The sequence below is a fragment of the Pteronotus mesoamericanus genome, unplaced genomic scaffold, assembly GCF_021234165.1.
Source record: "Pteronotus mesoamericanus isolate MK-2021 breed Mesoamerican mustached bat unplaced genomic scaffold, CSHL_Meso_final contig_73, whole genome shotgun sequence".
NCBI classification, from domain to species: domain Eukaryota; kingdom Metazoa; phylum Chordata; class Mammalia; order Chiroptera; family Mormoopidae; genus Pteronotus; species Pteronotus mesoamericanus.
Window position 1 is genome coordinate 30,238,245 of NW_026555245.1, and position 13,077 is coordinate 30,251,321.

Below are 13,077 nucleotides of genomic sequence, written 5' to 3' on the forward strand. Positions count from 1 at the left end.
TGACCTGCTTTCTACTCTTCCCTGGCTTCCTTGTCATTCTGCCACACACATCTGATAGGAAGCCCACTACATTGTCACCCAGGCCCTCCTTGTAGTCAAAAACTACAATGGCTTCCTGGCACATAATGTTTTCTCAAAAGGCCATACCTATGTTACTGATTCTGTCCTTAGCTATCCTGACCTACCAGGTTCTTTCCTGGGAACTTTGAGAACTTAAACAGAGACAGAAAGTGGTAAGAGGTAAGTCACCTCTGACAAGGTTCAGAAGAGAAGCCCCCAAGCTCTTCCTGCTTCTGAAGAACTGACCCTGTTACCAGCATTCCTGAGACTTGGCTATTCAGAGCTCTCTTCTGTGTGAGCTTCCACAATGAATCTAATTTTTGCTTAAGTGATAGATCTATCTCTGGAGCTTTCACCCATATGAACCTTCTCCAGTAAAGATCTCAATTGCTGATTATTTATCTGAACTCAGTGTGTCTTGCTTCCAGTCCAAGGCCTCTCTTTCAGTCAACCCACCTAGCCAGACCAAATCTTGAAGCATGAAAATGTACACTGGTAATTAACATTGATATTTGCCCCAGGTTAGTAACAGTAATCTCTTTGGTCATATTTATTTATTCATCCAACCATCCATCTATCCGTATTGAGCATTTATTACACACTTGGCACTATCCATGGTCCTGGGATTACAGAAATACGGCAGACAGCATCCTTGTGGACAAGTGACGTTAACTGCCACACCAATATATGATCAGGACAAAGGACTAAGAGCTGTAATGGAGGGAAAAATATGGGTCAATGAGAGCACAGAGATGGGAGAAAATTAGCATCTTCAGAAAGGGTCAGGAAGTCTTCAAAGAGTAGCTCATGTTTAAAATGAGTGTTGAAGAATGAAGCCAGTCAGTATCTGCTTACCTGAATGTGTTTCTGCAGAAATTTAGAGAGAACTGGCAATAGTAAGGCCATGTTACGAGCCTTAAAGACATTGAAGTCCTTAAGGTCCCTGAAAATGGCTACAAGACATTTAAAAAAAATAAATAAATAAAAGATAAAATAAAATAAAATGAGTGTTGAAGAATGAAGATCAGTTCACTAAGAGAATAAGGATAGTACTGCTTTAAACATAAAAACACTGCAAGAACAGCCAATTTTTAAAATAATCAACCTTGCAATCCCATTTCTTGGATTTATCCTACAGATGTACATGTGCATGTAACAAAGGACTTATGTATAAGATTAATCATTGCAGCATTGTTTGTTGCACAATCCATGTGTAAATTGATGAGCACTGGCTAAATACATACGGTATATCCACCTGAGGGGAGACTATGCAACTGTAAAAAGAATGAAGTTCTATTTACCAGTATGAAAGATCTTTAAGATACAATGCTATGTTTTAAAATGCAACATTTAGAAGAATATTGTCTTTTGTTTTAAATGGGGGTAAAATGAGAATATATATTCATATTGTTCACATTTATATTAAAAAGCTAAAGTTATACACATCTGATAAAAGTGGTTACTGTTGGATGTGGGGTTGTGAGAACTGAAAATACAGTAAAAAGGGTGACAGTAGGATTTTTCAATGAAAATATATTTATGTTTTTAGTTAAAACATTATCTCTTTTAAAATGTAAATAAGTTCCCAAAGAATATATCACAAAGAAACAGCAAAGTAAGACAGGGCTCAGAAGGCAACACTTTTTTTTTTTACTTTCCCTATGATTCAGATTTGCTGGCATAAGATAATAAGGACAGAATGTTTTGCTTCACCTCCCTCTTATGTGGATAGCAATACTCTAATAGCTAACTGCTCACAGCAATTTCAAAATATGAGAATAGGCACCTTTAAAAATATGTATGATTAGAGATTTATGCCTGGTGCAAAAGCAAAACATTGTTGTCAGGGAAACTTAACACACAGATTGGGAGGCAGAATTTTTATTCCTTCTTCTGTGTGTGTTTTCATTCAATTTAAACAAAATCCTTTCAGTCTTATTTTTGAAACGATGTAAAGGTTTTTCATTTAAAACACTAAGAAAAGAAAAGAAAACAGCATACCTTTATGTTATCTTAAAATAAAAAATTCACTGTAACTTTGAACATTAGAAGCCTCCCTTGTGGAAAATACAAGATACAAGGCTTTGACTTCCTCAGGCAATGGGCTAGGATGTTTGTTTGTTTGTTTGTTTGTTTTTCATCCTTCCAAGTGCCAGTGTACTCTTTAAAAGAAGAACAATATAAAAATAAATAAATAAAAATAAATAAGAACAATAGTCCTCTATTAGATATTCCACGCCATCTGATTATTATAAAATCCATTCCGACACTCAGATGAAAGAAGGTCATTATAATTAAGTAAAATGAATATAATTCAAATAAGTGTCCTCAGATATTTATCATTACCTGATAGTTCAATCCTCAATTTAATAGTTTCAAAACTTTTTGTTTCCAATTCACCAAAGGATGATCAGATTTGAGGGGATTGGATCATTCTACCGAAACTCGGAAGAATTTTGTTTTTTGTAGACAGCTGTTGTTTCTGCCTGTCCATTACTACTTTCCTTCTCTGAAGAACTGTTCTCCCATCCACTTGCAAACTTTGATTTTGATTCTGATGGCGCTGTCAATCACAATATCTAATCATGTGGCCCACAAGGTGATCTAGATCTAGCCAAATAGAGTAGCTCATTCCTCTAGCCCCATTCATTGGTCCAAAAGAATGCGACACTACGTGATCAGCAGTGTTCCAAGTTGCATTAAACATTGTCTTGGGTTGTTGCTATTTGGAGCTACATGAGAAGGGGCATTGCCTCTCAGATCACAAAAGCTGGAAAGACATGAATATGACACAGCCAGCAGCCATATAAAGTATATGCACATTTTATTAAATTTGGAAGGTTACTCAAAAATTGGTCAGTCCCACTGAGGGGGCAGGGAAGAAGGAGCCCAGGAGAAGATAGCAGAGGTTTTCAGCTAAACCCACTCCTGCAAAAGTGGAAATGAAGCCAAAAAAGGCAGCAGGAAAGGATAAATCGGCAGACAAAAAAAAAAAAAGCCAATGCAAAGGAAAAGGGGAGCAAAGGGAAAACAGGCTGAGGTGGCTAACGAGGAACTTGAAGAAAAATCTACCTGCAGAAAACTGAGAAACTAAAAAGATGAGTCCAGCCTCACATGAGGCAGAAGAAAAACAAGCCGAGTCTGATTAATATTATATATCATGTCTTACCAGTGGTCCCTTTGTCCCTTCTTGTACAATCCAGAGGAATATTTTATCAACTATTCTCTAAATGAAAGTTTTTTAGTAGCTGTAGAAACATTTTTAAAAAGGAGGGAATTCTACCTAATCCCATTTTCTAAAGTGTAAATGCTTAAAAAAAATAAAATATTTTATTTAATTTTAGAAAGAGGGGAAGGGAAGGAGAGAGGGAGAGAAACATCAGTGGCTGCCTTTTGCATGTGCCCCAGGGGACCAAGCCTACAACCCAGGCATATGCCCTGAGTAGAAATCAAACTGGGGACCCTTGACCCTTCACTTTGCGTGTGATGTCCAAATGACTGATTCACACAAGTCAGGGCATAAATGCTTTTTTAAAGAGCATTTAATTTGCTGTTGTTTATTTTTTTATACAACCAGGAAATAGTGAGATACTGAATCTGTGAGACTTTGATTGCCTTGGGCATCAGCTTAATGCTCCATAGATGGTGGTCATTTTTATATCCTATAATACAAAGCATACCAAGTGGCAATTTGGAGTTAGTTGTACATTTAACATGTCTTGGACATTTTTAATTACTTTTATTACCATGGTTTTGGTAGAATTATTTCCTAAAGAAAGCTACTCCTTGATCTTGGTTCTCCCTGGCAGGATTTTGTGCACTCTGTAACATCTTTGGTATGGTAGTTCATTTTTCCTAGTAACTTTGTTAATGTGCTGTGAAAAATTAAAAATTTGATTATGTAGTATATATGATATTAAATTGTGAATTAGTGGGATTTTGATGTAACAGTGTATCAACATTTGAAGACATCAGTACTTGATATTTTATTAAGAAAATTAGCCTCCAAATTGTAAGCTGGAAAGTTAGTGAAATAACCTTTTAGAAAAGAATCACAACTACATGACTTTACATTTTTGGCATATAGGTTAAGAGTTGTATACAAATCAAAATATCTGTGAATTCATCCTCAAAACAACCAATAAAAATCTCAATTATGAAAGAAAAATTTTAATTATTTTGTGGTGTTGGCATTATAAATGATTTTTTAAAATCACTATAATTTAGTGCTGTAATTTTTATTTTCAACTTAAAAAAAACAAATAGGCCGACTAAACTTTTGAGCTAATAAAGTATACAGGTCAACTTTACAAAATTTGCACAGAATGGTACAGATTTAAGTGGGCAAAACTTCATAGAACTGAAGTATGTTGGTTGAACCTTAAATAATTTGGATGGACAGAGAAATATAGTTACCACATTTGTGCGGAAAAAGAGATAGGCAAGAAGGTCAACTTGACAGGATCAAGAGGTAAGTTAAGTGTCAGCAAACAGTTAGGTGGGCCAAATGAGAGTCTTGATACTAAGAGGGGCAAGGGCCCAGCATTGAATTGAGGTAAGGGGTACTAGAAAAATAGATAACAGGGAAAAGAGAGAAGGCAGACTGGAGTGAGGGAGCCTTGCAGCAGACATGTGCACTAGGCATATTTACATGCAGCACTGGCTTCTGTCTATGTAAACAAACTCTGTATGTGAGCCTACACTCCCAGCAGCTCATGTCCATGGCCACACCTGTTTAGATCAGAAATGGAGACAGGACAGGACCATTTGAATGTTGACCAGTGGCTTAGCATGGCCTGGTATATAGGGCCTTTCCCAGACAAGGAATACTAGGCCAATCCTCTCCTCTCTTTTTCTGCCTCCGGCTTTTGCTGTCCCTCAGGAGATCCAGAGGGAAGTTTCTTGTAGCTCCATGAGCAGATCTGAAAGGTTATAAACTAGACTGTAGGTCAGAGTTACCAAAATAAAATACAGGACAATTAAATTTGAATTTCAGATAAACGACAACATTTTATTTTAGTTTAGGTATGTCCCAGGTAGTGAGTGGGATACACTTGTACTGAGAAGTCATTTGTTCATTATCTATCTGTGGAATTCAAATTTAACTGAATGTCCTGTGTTTTTCATTTGCTAAATCTGGCAACTGTGTCAAGAGCCCTCCCGCAACATGTGAAGATGAAGTATATGGGGCAAGCAATGCAGATCTCCCCTTCTCTGCCCTGAACAGGAAGGATTCCAGCTGTCCCTGGGGCTGGGAGACTGTGCCCTGATGCTGCAGGTGTGTCTCCTGTCCTCTCTCTGCTGGAACTCCCCTAAGCTACTGGACAGCACTATTCCTTCCAGGGAATCTCTGCTGCTCAGTCTTCCCTGACCAGGCACACATTGTACTCTAAGGGAAGTACAGAGGTTGATCATCAGAGGTCAGACTGTAACTGTGTGGGACTTTATTGTCTTCTATTAGTCACCAGGGAAAGGCTTCAAGACTAGATCTTCAAAAGGAGGGAGTCTAATGTCAATGTTCCCTCTCTCCCTCCTTCTTCAACCAGCTCATGTAGCCTCCCTTTGAAGCCTTCGGTCAGGTGCCCCCATGCCACCCATTCCCTCAGGAACCCCTTGCCCCCTCTGTAGAATGAAGACATTTCCCCCCTGTCTTTGGCAGGTACTTGCAAACTAGAGCACCTGACAGGCTGCACTTTCCTTAGTCCCAGCAGACTCTGAGAGAGGGATATAATCCCTAGTGTTAAGACACACTTGCCATCTCAGAGATGTACCTAAAACGCAAGGCATGCCCTCCAAGGTGTGTAGCTTTTTCTTAGCCACAGTGTCTAATCACATATAAGGAAAGAATATTCATCCTGAAATTGTACTAACTTAACAAGTTGCAAAAGAATAATTATATTGAGAAGAAATTGCTTTTCATTTTTTTTCCTGACCAAGCTTACATGACCAGAGATATACTTGCCTCTCTTCACCATCCTAGGGGATCGTTCCAGCTCTAATCAGATTCTGCTTTGATAGAAATCTTCTCCCTTCATAACCTAGCTAGACAGGGAGATCCCCATCCCTCAACAATATAGCAGTACACATAATGAAGAAGTGAGAAACACCTGATTGAAAGGAAAGAAAGAAAATGCAAAATGCCATGGAAGAAAATGTAGTGTTGATTCCTAGTATCACATCCTATGAATGCTTTGGTTCATGTTTTGGACTTTCATAAGACCTTCCTCTCAGTATCCTTATAGAAATGAGTACAACAGCCACCTTCATTTAGAAAAGGGGTGAGCAGCCCTGGCTGGTGTGACTCAGTGGATTGAATGCCATCCTGAGAACCAGAAGGTTGCCAGTTCGATTCCCAGTCAGGGCACATGCCTGGCTTGTGGGCCAGGTCCCCAGAGGGGCCATGCAGAGGTCAACCAGTGGATATGTCTCTTGCACATCGATGTTTCTCTCTCTCTCTTTCTCTTTTCCCTTCTCTCTAAAAATAAATAAATAAACTATTTTGAATAAAACAGAAAAGGGGTCAGCAAGCTTACTGTAATATCCAGAGAGTAAATTAAATGTTTCTGGCTTTGGAGGCCATACAGTCCCCTGCAACTACTCAACTCTGCAACTGTAATGCAAAAGCAACCATATACAATATGAAAATGAATGAACATAACTGTGTTCAAATAAAACTTTATTTAAAAAAAAACAATGGCAATATCATTACCCAGTAAAAGGAACTGGGACCCTTTGGCGACATGGCTGATTCTAAGCATTGGACAAGGATTATATGAGTCAGGAGCATGTTGCAGTACCAGAAAGTAAGGAAATGCTCAAAAACAACAGACACGGAGCATGCGAAAGGGACAGAGGAGCCAGTCTGAAAGCCAAAGCTGGAACAATTTGAGGGAAAAATAAAAGTAGTAATTGTTTTAAATTGTAAGCTATTCAAATATGGTGAAGTCTATCAGATCAGGAGTAGACTCATATTGAAAATAGTTTGCCCTGGCTGGTGTGGCTCAATGGGTTGAAGCATCATCCTGTACATAAAAGGTTGCAGGTTTGATACCTGGTCAGGGCACAAACCTAGGTTGCGGATTCAATCCCCATTCTGGGCATGTATGGGAAGCAACTAATCCATGTTTCTCTCTCACATTGATGTTTCTCTTTCTCCCTTCCACTCTCTCTTCCTTTCTCTCTTATTCTCTCTAAAAGCAATAAAAAAAAATAAAAGCTAAAAGAAAAAAAAACAAATAAAAAATAAAAGTTTGGTTCAGTTTCTAAGAGGAAGGGGCACTCCATGCCACAGAAGGCTGTGTGAGGAAGCACCGGGGTTGATCAGGAGGGCAGAAGGAGCCATGGGGAAGTGTGAGCAAGAGGCTTTATTGTGGCTTCCAAAAAAGGAACAAGCAAGTCATAAGCAGGTTTAGATTGGCTAGTTTGATTAGTTTCAGCAGCTCTTAGCGCATTGGTGCTGTCCCTAGTTGTCTGGTTCCTGGACCTGGATGATTAAGGCAGGGGAATAGTAGTCCTAAGTGTGAGAACCCCTAGAGGAGGTGGTAGGAATGCTGGCTCTGGATTGGTTGCTTTACATTTGAAAGTGACACTCAAAGGAGAGTCTTTTACAGTGTCTAGGAGTTGGCTGGCTGGGGGAAGGGGCACTGAGAGGACAGTCTCTCCAGATTCAGCAAGACCCCAGATGCTAAAGAATCAGAAACACATAGTTAATACAGTAATACTGGATGATAACCCAAAGCATAAAATAATTATCCATGAGTTCCTACTGTAGTAATAAAAAAATGTGTATTTAAATAAATGGAGAAGAAACAAATCTCCCTTACAAGAATTCCGAATAATTATTTAACTTTCCAGGAGATGGAGTCTCCCCTCTCGAGTATAAGCTGTGCTCAGAGACTTACTTTCTACAGTACAGAATGAAAAGAGGGAGAAAGTAACTATAAAGTAGAAAGATGCTTTCCTGCTGAGATGAGGATTGAGTCTTATCAGGGAGTATTTTGTTATCTGATCCCACAGCTTTTGCCTTCAATCATTTTATACCATTTTCAGGATCTATGCCACTGACATTAATGAATGTATTTTATAGAGGTACTAAAATAACTTAAGTAAATAAAAGAATGTTTTTGGTTGTAGAATCTGAGGATGATGCTAGCTTCATCTCATGAGAGTCAGACCACGTCCAGTTCCAAATCTCCCTCCAAAAAAAAAAAAGATAGCTTCTCCCACATTTCTCCAAGTTCACAGTCTCTATAATCAAAAGGGGCCAGAACATTTTCCAGTATTTTTTACTGTGATTTTCTATTTCTCGCCAGTAGACTTTCTCACTCTGTTTGCTAATCCAAGAGTTAAAACACCTTACAATAAATTTGTCATTGTCCTTAGAAAAAACTAATTACCCAATTTTTACACATCAGTGGAACTGAGATGGCAGTGATGGGAGAACAAGGAAGAGTAGAGGTTTCCTAAAGCAATTAGTTGGGGGCAATTTAGAAAATAAAAAGAAAGTCATTATGCAAATACAGACCTATTAATAGTTATTCAGCCTTGAAAAGGATTTCTGCTTAAAATGGAAGAGGACATTAGATTCAGATTTTCCACTTCAGTTGTTAAAATTCTTTTTAATTAATGTAAGCCCTTTGAATGGTTATAAATCTTCTTCCTCACTAATGGTTATTATTATTCTGCCAACTGCCTCTATGACTAAGAGGACCCCAGCTGTCTTTTCTGTTCACTCCATTCCCTTTCCATCCTTCTCTACTCCTTTCTTTGGCAGAGAGAAAGCCCCACGTGGTCCCCTGGCTTCAGGAAAGCAATTCTCCACCTGAACAGCAATGGTTGAAGCAGAAAATCCACAAACAATACCAAGCAAAAAAATTTCTCCTTCTTGTATCTTCAAGGAGGAGTCCCCAACGTTTTTGCTGAAAAGAGCTGGCTACTATTTATTTTCCTAAAACCTCACAATGTCTAAGGGGCGAGTGAAGATTAGGCATTTGCCCTATTCTCTTCTCACTAGAAATGCCAGAGAGTTGGCTGTGGCAGCAACTCTTTTAACCATTGGCTTCTCCAGGGCCTTTCTCTGAACCTGGTGGGAATGCCAGCCCCAAGGAGCATAAGCAGAATTGGGAAACCAACAGCCAAATAACAATTCATAATCTTGATTTGTGTCACTACTCAGAATCCCTCCTGTTAGGGTGGCTGGTGACAAAGGCTGTGAAAGAATTCACAAAGAGAAGAAAATGCAGAGCGCAAAGTTTTTATTCACTTTATAAGAGTGGGAAGGGGCATGGTGAGATACACCAGTAGTAAATGTAGGGTCTTTGAGTTTTTATTGGATTATAATTGGATTACAAAAGCGTTGGGAGGGTTGCTGTTGTGTGGCCCCTTGGCTGTTAGGGGCTTGCAACACAAGTTTCAGTTGGATTTGCATGAATTGCAGTTTGCTCCAATGTTATCTTTTGCCTCTGGCTATAGGGGGCAGTTAGTTTTGTTCTGTTCTTGCTTCCCAGTAATTTCCAGTCCTATGGACATAAACTCAGAAGAGTAAAATGGCTATCGTGTTTAACATTTACCTGCTCAGCAAATGGCACCATGATAGCAAATGATGCCAACTTCACCTTGTCACCTACTGTTAACCTACGTCACCACCTCAGTCTTTGCCACCACCTCAATCCCCACATCACCGGAAAGGGCTGAGGCAGATCCTCTCTGGGTGAGTCCCTTTCCCGTAACATATAGAAATGTTATAGGAAAGAAGTGAGCCAAGGTGGGGCTGCTGTTAACTCATGGAGAAGTCTAGGATAGAAGAAGCAACGGGAGAGAGCCTAGCTCTGGCTCCCTAGAAATGTTATAGGAAAGAAGTGAGACGCACTGAGCTGCTTAGACTCACTGACAAGTAAAAGTTGCAGTTACAGAAGTGAGCCAAGGTGAGGCTGCTGTTAGCTCACTGAAAAGTCAGGGAAAAGGGGACCTTGGAGACAGGTTCAAGGGGTTAGTCCACAATGAGCTGCTGCGGCCCGTTGCTCCCGATTGTCAGTCTCACGGGGGTCCTTAGAGTCCATGAGAGAAAAATAAAGATGCACGCTTGAGGTGGAAGAGAAGTGTGGGTGTGCTCCAGAGGGAACCATGCTAGGTCTCTGTCATGAGGGTTCTTATCTGTTTTCTAAAGGTAGGCATTTTAGGGGAGGTCTTAGGGGAGGTTCTCAATAGAACACTCATTAGTTTTATGCTGATGCCCCAAAAGGAGAATTGTTCCCCTGACTTCACCCATCCTTGGGTGTGGTTGGCACAAATAGCACTAATTGGATTTCTGTTATCTATCTCTCTAAGGTGATTTAAGCTATTTACCCTTTGGTTAGGGAGAAGTATAAACCATTTACTCTCAAGTGTATTTGGTTACAGAAGGTAGGATTTTGCAGTTTACTAGATGGCTGTAAACTGCTTGGCCATTTAACTGTCTCAGTTTCCCTATTCCACCTGTCCTGGCTTACTTGCCTGTCTCATTCAATTGGGAAACATCAGGGGTTTTTTTCTTCCTCAAGAATCATACAAAGCTCACCCAGAATCAGAAGAACTATACCTACACTGGCACCTTGGAATCTTTCTACTTCCTTTCTGTTGTTGTTTGGTCCTAGAGCCAGGTCTAGCAATACTGTCATCTGCCAAATTTGCCACAAAGCCAAAAGCTGCCTTTGCCATGGCCTTGATGGGAAGGAAAAACTTTTCCTTTACCCTCTTAGGTTCATCATTAAACTAACAAAATTTAATTCAAAATTTTTAATTAAATTTAATTTAATTTGAATTAAATTTTGTTAGTTTTGAATTAAACTACAAAAGATAGCTTAGCAAGAGAAAAGACAGATTTTTATTCACATATATATGATATATGGAAGAGATCACAGAAAAGTGTGGCTCCAGAAGGCTCTTGGAGATTGAGCTTATTTACCATCTTAACAGGAGGTGGGGAAGGGGAGAAAGGTGGTTATGGAAAAACAAATGACTTCTAAATAGGGAAGGGGGAGAAAGGACACTTAAGAGAGAACTTTTGGGAAAGACTTTTGGGAAAGATAAATGGGCCCTTAGGAGAATAGATGAGAATTTTATAACAATGACATCTGTTTAGATGTGGTGTCTACTTCAGGTCAGTCTTCCCTATTTTCAGAGAGGGTCTTTATGACAATTGAGTTCTTTTGGAAGGCATGCCATTTAGGTAGATAAGGAGGTATGAGGGGAGGGGTAGCCTATTCTTAAATGCCTTTAGCTCAAAATAATTTGTATGGTGCAGTGGCTATTCTGGACCTCTTCAGCCTTATTCCAAGGGTTGGCTATTGATCAGACTCAACTGATGCTGTGTTGTGATCGCTGTTGGCACTCACTACAAATCCTCCTTACCTACCAATGCCTCAAACTGCTGCTACCCAGAACCACACCTTACAGTGACAACCTTCCCCTGCAGTGCTCATTTTGGTCCTGCCCTACTGTCTGCTGCTCAGGAACCATTGTGGTCTCCATTCCTGAAACCGGTATTATTCGAATTTCCAAATATACTGATATGTTAAGAGTCCTCCCACCTAAAGTATGACTTCATTTTCTGGAGTGAGAGCTGCCCCTGTGGAGAGTTTCCAACCAAGTCTTACAGGGCCAGGGGAAGACTATTAGTCTTTAGGTTAAGATTTCAACTCAGAATAGCCATATATATTATACACACACACACATTTATGCAAGTCTAGGGAGGAAGATGTTCTCAGCCACAATTGCTCCAAGTCATGTGACCTCTCTCCATCTTCTACCTTTGCTTATTTAAACTCTTGGCTTTGTTCCTTCTAACTCTTCCACTGGTCAACATAGGCTGTGTCTAGAGGACATCCTTAGATCCTCTGGGTGGGAGACTTTCAAGTTACAAATAAAATCCCAGAGGATTTTGATTGGCTCTAGTGGAGTCACTTGCTCATCCTTGAGTCAATTACTGTGGCCAGAGTAGGAAGAGCTCTACAATTGGCAGCCCCAGGACGAGCAAAAGAAGGTAAGTTTTAAGAAACAGAATATTAGGCAGACAAAAACAACAGATGTTCATAAATACCAGAGCTCCTATAAAAAACATATAACCTTATTTTGAAATGGGCAATGGACTTGAATAGATGTCTTTCCAAAGAAGGTATACAGATGGTCAGTAAGCAAAAGATGCTCGATATCATTAGTTGTTGGGGACTACTTTTTGTGGTATCCGAAACTGTAGTCCCATTCAAGCAAGGCCTTGAAAGAGGTCTGTAAGTCTTGAAGGGAAAGCTGGGAATGCAGGAGGCAGGCATGATCCAATGCTAACACTGAGGGTTCCCGTGGCAAATCATGCATGAAAAATGCATTGTACCCTTTGAAGCTTGCTTTGCTTTGTATAGCCCTGTTAATATAAACCAGATGTTTAAGCTCCAGACAGAAGGAGTGAATTTCTGAATTCAGGAGCCATGCCTTAACGACCACCTGGCATCAGCATGTCCAACAGACCCTGGTCTGAAGCAAATCTGTGTTCCTTCAATTGTTATCTATGAACCATATCTGTTTTCTGTAACTATAGCCTTTAGGCATTGATTGATAAGGTTTGCATGCATGCTATATACACCTACACCTACAGATTCCAATAAAACCCACTTCAGGGAAGGGTTTAGGGCATTCTTCACTAGAGGGAATCACCACCCCCTTTCCCATCAGACTGACTGTGTTTGGGAAAACTCATTTCTTTGTCCCCAACTGAGAGAACTCCACGGGTTGAAGTTCCCCTCAAATAGTCATCATGGAAATGCAAATCAAAACCACATTTCATAATCACTACTGAAACTTGAAAAGTAAGCATTCATGCTACCTGTCACTACCAGAACCAATAAATAGAGACAAGGATTGAGTCTTTATAGACGCTTAATTCAGATGCTGGTAATCTGAGAAGACAGCAGATTATCTATGCTTAAAACCAATCTTAACATTTCATCTCAAAGTGACCTTTTTATAAAGAGAAGAAAGGGTAGGTAA

General features: G+C 39.7%; 1 non-coding gene and 1 pseudogene across 1 annotated transcript; both read left to right on the top strand.

Moving 5' to 3' along the window:
- Window positions 1-674: 674 nt before the first annotated feature.
- LOC129078366 (non-histone chromosomal protein HMG-14-like) lies at window positions 675-3,209 on the top strand (annotated as a pseudogene).
- Window positions 894-1,021, top strand: LOC129078534 (small nucleolar RNA SNORA33). The gene has a single exon (XR_008529983.1). It is a non-coding gene; the product is annotated as a small nucleolar RNA SNORA33 (small nucleolar RNA).
- Window positions 3,210-13,077: the final 9,868 nt, after the last annotated feature.